This window comes from Astatotilapia calliptera, chromosome 14 (genome assembly GCF_900246225.1).
Source record: "Astatotilapia calliptera chromosome 14, fAstCal1.2, whole genome shotgun sequence".
NCBI lineage: Eukaryota > Metazoa > Chordata > Actinopteri > Cichliformes > Cichlidae > Astatotilapia > Astatotilapia calliptera.
This window is the reverse complement of record NC_039315.1, coordinates 4,163,058-4,169,299: the sequence shown is the minus strand read 5'-3', so window position 1 is coordinate 4,169,299 and position 6,242 is coordinate 4,163,058. Positions and strand designations below refer to the sequence as shown.

The following is a 6,242-nucleotide window of genomic DNA, read 5'->3' as shown; positions in this document are numbered from 1 at the left end:
CCTTATCACCATTTATTATTATTATTATTATTATACATAAAAGTAACAACATGAAAAAAACTGGACTTCTTTAAGTTGCTTGAAGACGTTTCACCTCTCATCCGAGAAGCTTCTTCAGTTCTAAGGTCAAATGGTGGGGAGTCCCAGATTTAAGCCTAGTGGGAGATGGCTAGTGGACCCCACAGAGGGACAAAAGGACCCCCTGATGATCCTCTAATGGCGTTCTTAAAGTCAGCAAAGAGGCACAGAAAAGAAGACCAGACACCAGCGAGGGAGGATAAGAAGGACAGACGCAACAACATTGTCATCCCCTATGTAACCGGTGTATCAGAGAAACTCAGGAGAGTTTTCTCCAAGCATGACATCCTGGTTCCCCATCCCATTTCAGACCCAGCAACACGCTCAGACAAAAACTGGTTCACCCGAAAGACAAAACTCCAAAACACAGACTTAACAATGTGGTGTATGCTGTACAGCGCAGCGAGGAATGCCCAAACCTCTACATCGGAGAGACCAAACAGCCACTTCACAAGCGCATGGCACAACACAGAAGAGCCACCTCCACAGAACAAGACTCGGCAATCCATCTGCATCTTAAGGATAAAGGACACTCTTTGAGGATGCCAATGTTCACATTTTGGACAGAGAGGACAGATGGTTTGAAAGAGGAGAGAAAGAAGCCATTTATGTCCACTGTGAGCGACCATCTTTGAACAGAGGCAGTGGTTTACGACACCAACTCTCTGCCATCTATAATCCAGTTTTGAGATCCCTCCCCAGACGCCTTAATGCCCACTCACATCCTGGGCCATCTGACCTCAGGAATTCGCATGATAAGGTGGGGCCAGGTTTCACAATGAACACACCCGAAACTCTGGCTGATTGGGACCCACACCCAGTTTCACACCTTGGCTCATGTGATTAGAGGATCATCAGGGGTCCTTTTGTCCCTCTGTGGGGGGTCACTCCCACTAGGTTTATATCTGGGACTCCCCACCATTTGACCTTAGAACTGAAGAAGCTTCTCGAATGAGAGGTGAAACGTCTTCAAGCAACTTAAAGAAGTCCAGACGCTTTTCTTTGCAAGCTCCTTTGACTACGATGACCTGGATGACTGAGAACCTTCACAGACAACGTGAAAACAAAAATATTATTGTAGAAATGAATATATAATATCATAATATTTAGACTTTAGAAACTTTATTGTCATTGTCACGAGAACAACGAAATGAAGAATGGTCCCCGATCATTGCATCATCCCTAGCAATATCAAAATATAAATAAAACAATAAAATTCAATAAATAAATTAGATAGAATACTTAAAATACTAATAAGATGTAACAGTAAAACATTCACATACATTCCCACACACATGCTTCAGACCGTGCATAGATTAACACAAGAGTGGCGTGATGGACATTTTTTTGTAGTATTCAGATGTGTTATTGCAGTTGGATAACAGCTGTGTTTGAGTCTATTAGTCCTTGCTCTGATTGCCCTGTACCGTCTGCCTGAGGGCAACAGTTCGAACAGGGAGTGGCCAGGATGTGAGGTGTCTTTTATGATGTTTTGGGCCTTTTTAAAACAGTGGGCGTTGTGTAGAACTTCCAGTGTGGGGAGAGGGCAGCCAGTGATCTTTTGGGCGGTGTTAATGATCCCTTGGAGTGCTTTCCTCTGAGCCCCTGTGCAGCTAGTGTACCAGATGCATATGCAGTAAGTTAGAACACTCTCAATGGTGGCTCTGTAGAAGGACACCAGCAGTCTCTGTGTGATGTTATTCCTCCTGAGAATTCTCAGGAAGTACAGTCTCTGTTGGGCCTTTTTAAGCAGCTCGGAGGTGTTCACACTCCAGGAAAGGTTCTCCTCTATATTGACTCCCAGGAAGCGGAAGCTTGCCACCCTTTCTACACAGTCCCCATTTATGAATAGTGGTTGGATCTCTGCCTTTTTCCTTCTGAAGTCTATTATGAGTTCTTTGGTTTTTGAAGTGTTGAGGAGGAGGTTATTGGCCTTACACCATGACGTCAGCTGCTCCACCTCGTCTCTGTACGTAGACTCGTCTCCCTTGGAAATGAGCCCCACCACTGTGGTGTCATCTGCAAATTTCACAAAGATGTTGCTGTGGTGGCGAGGAGTGCAGTCGTGTGTGTAGAGAGAGTAGAGCAGTGGACTGAGCACACAGCCCTGGGGTGAGCCAGTGCTGAGACTCAGGGCTGAGGATGTGTGATATGGACTTTACTGCTTTGATTGTGTTTTTATATTCTCCATTTTTGTTAGGAATCATTTCTGAAATAAAATAATATCAAAATATAATTTAACAGAAGATGAGAAAATGCTGTTCCATATTTCACTGCAGCGGGCCTTCATTCATGATAACCATTAACACAGTAAATAAAGTGACACAGATCATGCAAATGTTCATTCTAACTGTATTTTCCTATTCATGCCAGTTTCTAAGCTCACTGTTGAACTCTGAAGATCACACTGCTGGAATAAAAACTGCTTCTTGTTGAGTTGTTGCTTTGCATGAAAAACGCACATTTATATAAAGTCAAGTGTGTTTAAGGCTCGATATAATCAGTTTGCAGTAATAATGCCCTTTGCTTAATTCCAAACAAGAAAAATGAGGAGGCTGAAGAAAAATCAACATGCTGTTTATATCACAAATAACTCTTTGGGTAGAAATTGCTGAGCAAAGGGTCTGAGAATTAGGACTCAGGTGCAGATTCATCAAGAGGAGCGTGGCGTTATTACCATCTGTTCCACCCTATAAACACTAAATGCATGTGAACAGGTGACCGGCACAATGAGCTGAAGAGCACAAAACATTATTTACCTTCAGATCACGAGCCGTCGCAGTCGGACATTTTTGAAAAGCAATAAATTGTGTGCCAAAGACTTCTTATTCACATTTATTTGACACATATAAGTGTAACTACAAACTCACAGGCTAAGCCATAAATTTAGCTGCAAAAATATTCCTGTTCACAACTTTCAGTTACAAAACTGACACTGTGCCTCTTCAGTAAATCCAGCAGCTTTTTAACATTAAACACTTTTTGCTGCAGATGTTAGTAAATTTGACCCAAAGTGTAACTTTTCTTTAAATTTCCGGTGTTTGTACTGAACGGATATTTTTCACACATGCGTCTCATTTAAATGACCTGCATGAAACAACAAGGTTAGATCATGTTCTGGTGAAGTAAGATGGGCTTTTTTTTGTCCATCTTTTGTCTGGATCTAGCACATGCTGAGACTTGGCCCCTGTGGGAAAGGGGGGGTGACAAGCGGTTCTTGGGTGCCTGGGGCCCTAGGACCTCATTCTTACTTCTTGTACCAGGGTGGCTGGCCTTTAGCGGCATCGTGGGGACCCTATCTGGGGCCTCCTTCCTTCTCCTTCTGGGATGCATGCGCCGATGTCACTGTTTTGTGCGCTCTCAGGTCTTCAGTACTCTTCGGGACTGCGGATGGTCCGGTGGTCCTGGTTCCATCTCTCTCTCCCTGTGGCTCCTGGGCAACGATTTCAAGTACATTTCATGTCAAAGACACACCCCCTAACTTTCAAATATGAATGTTATTGTATTTCACTGGTAGTCTAAGTCTAAAAAACAAACAAACTAATATGTAGTTGTGTTTTTCTCGACGTTATTGTGTTTTACTTGCACTTTTCAGTTGTGGTTGCTGACAATAAATAATATTGATTTGAATAATTAATGATTTTAGTACGAGATACTGATGAGTATAGATAACTATTTCTCAAATATTTTGATTCAATTTTAAACTAAAATGTAAAGTACATGCAAAGGTATTCTGTGAACCACATACTGAATTTTTTGTCTGAGATAAATGTAAATAAATACCTTATTTTAACACAAACGTTAAAATTTGAGAAATTTATTTCAACTTACCAAACTCAAATAATTACTAAAAGGATATTCATAGATTTTATCAGGCTCATCTAGCTTATATTTATAGTGATATTTACCAAGCCTCTGAATTACTTTTTAGAGTGTATATGGAATATGGCTGAAGTAAACTAAAGCCTAAAATACTTAGTAATTTGTTTAATAGTAATTTAACATTACATAATTCACATATAAAACTATGAATTGTAATTTTAAATAATTTAAAAGCATGTAGAATAGCGTATGCAGGCAAGTATATTTCTCCTTTTTTTTATTATCAAAAAGCAAAGACAGAAAGGAAAAAAAAAGAAACAGGGTAGGGTTCGGTGGTTGAATCATCCGTCCCCACTAATGCCAAAACCAAATCTACGCCATTGTACTAGGTGACTTCTACAGAAGCTCCAGGAAAACATAGAATGGGCAAGAATGGAGTTTAAGCCAAGTAAATCTCGCAGCATCTCCATCATAAAAGGAAAACTGACAGCCGAGCAACTCTATATCAGTGGGGAACAAATTCCAACAGTCTTAGAGAAGCCAATAAAGAGCCTGCGACGGTGCTACAATGCAGACCTCAAGGATACGTGGCAACTAGAACTAAGGCAGAGCCTGGCTGATGACCTAAGGCGGATTAACAACACTGCACTCCCAGGGAAACTGAAGCTATTATTACCCAGACTAATGTAATGGTAAATGTTCTGTATTTGTATAGCGCTTTATAGTCCTAAGGACCCCAAAACAATTTACACTATACACAATAATCCACCCATTCACACACTGGTGATGGCAAGCTACATGTAGCCACACTGACAGAGGCGAGTCTGCTGGACACTGGCGCCACCAGTAGGCAACCGGTAAAGTCTCTTGCCCAAGGACACAACGACCGAGACTGTCAGAGCCGGGGCTCGAACCGGCAACCTTCCGATTACAAAACGAACGCCCAACTCTTGAGCCACGATCGCCTTTGACAATGTACAAGATCTCAATCAATCTTGCCAATCGACTAGAGAGGCTATTGAGCTCCTACGTTAAGAAGTGGCTCAAACTTCCCAAATGCCTCAGCAGTGTCGGACTCTATAGCGATGGGATACTGCCATTGCCCATCCCTAGTCTGGTAGAGGAGTTTAAATGTGCAAAAGTGAGGCTCACGTACTCCCAGGGCCCAATAGTGAGAGGCACTGCTCCCACCCTAACAAAGGGGAGGAAGTGGACAGCCACATCTATGCTAACGTTGGGATCCTCGAAAGAGTGACCTTTGTCTTTTAGATGCAGATGAAAACAAGATAAAAAAAATACAGTCATGACATACATATGTGCAGCATAATATGCATTTATATACCACCCTGCTACTACATAGCATATGTCTAATTGTCTAATTAATGTCTAATTATGTGAACTTGTACTATCGATGCTATCCCAGACAACCTCCAAAATCGCGGGTAACTAGCTTAACAAAAGGATTAGCTTTACAGCCAAATACTGCATTGGTGGGCAACATATTGCACAAAAACAAAGTTACAACTTATACTTTAAGTACATACCAGCGATACAACCACAAACAGAAGATGCAGACAGTATTTTCTCCGACAGGACACCATAAACTGCGTGCCGATATGTTTCACTTCTTTTGCTCACTCGCTTTTCTTGACTGAGCTGACTTCCTGTTCAATAAAGTTTTTTCTAAATAAAGCCGTTTCTGAAGTGCATTACTTGGAGCAACCACAGAGGGCGCTGTAAACACATAATGAATAACAACTGACTGAGAATGATATTTTGGTGATACAACATTTCACAACTTTTAGTGATAACAGAACAGCTGGTAAGTTATTGCAGTGCCAGCTGTTTAATTCACAGTAAGCTTATGCAGTAGGATGATCTGATTTCCTCGTGTTGGTGTTGTTCCCAGACCATCATGAAAATGTTGTTCCAGGTTCAACATTGCAAGTGACCAATCACATTGTTGTGACGTTATTCTTTTGCGCGCCAAGCCATTCGTGCATTTATGAAATTCCAATGTTGCAAGGACAATATCAATTCTGCTTACTGTTTATTAAAGGGTTACGGTTAGGGTTAGGGTCAGGGTCCGTTGATCGGCGGACAGAGGCGGTTTCACGCAGCTTTAGTACAGTTTTTTGTTTTACGCCGTTTTTTCCCGAAGTCGCAAAAGTATGACGTCACAACATTCTGATTGGTCACTTGCAATGTTGATCCTGGAACAACATTTAGTATGATGATCTGGGAACAACACCAACACGAGGAAATCAGATCAACCTATGCAGTAACCACGCTAACTACGGCTGGATCGACGCAGGTCAGACTTTGGGAAATACTCCTCATGT

General features: G+C 41.6%; 1 long non-coding RNA gene across 1 annotated transcript; it reads right to left on the bottom strand.

The window, feature by feature from the left end:
- Window positions 1–2,638: 2,638 nt before the first annotated feature.
- LOC113036473 (uncharacterized) lies at window positions 2,639–5,571 on the bottom strand. The gene is made up of 2 exons (XR_003274460.1): window positions 5,445–5,571; window positions 2,639–3,511 (listed from the first exon to the last, which is right to left on the bottom strand). It is a non-coding gene; the product is annotated as an uncharacterized LOC113036473 (long non-coding RNA).
- Window positions 5,572–6,242: the final 671 nt, after the last annotated feature.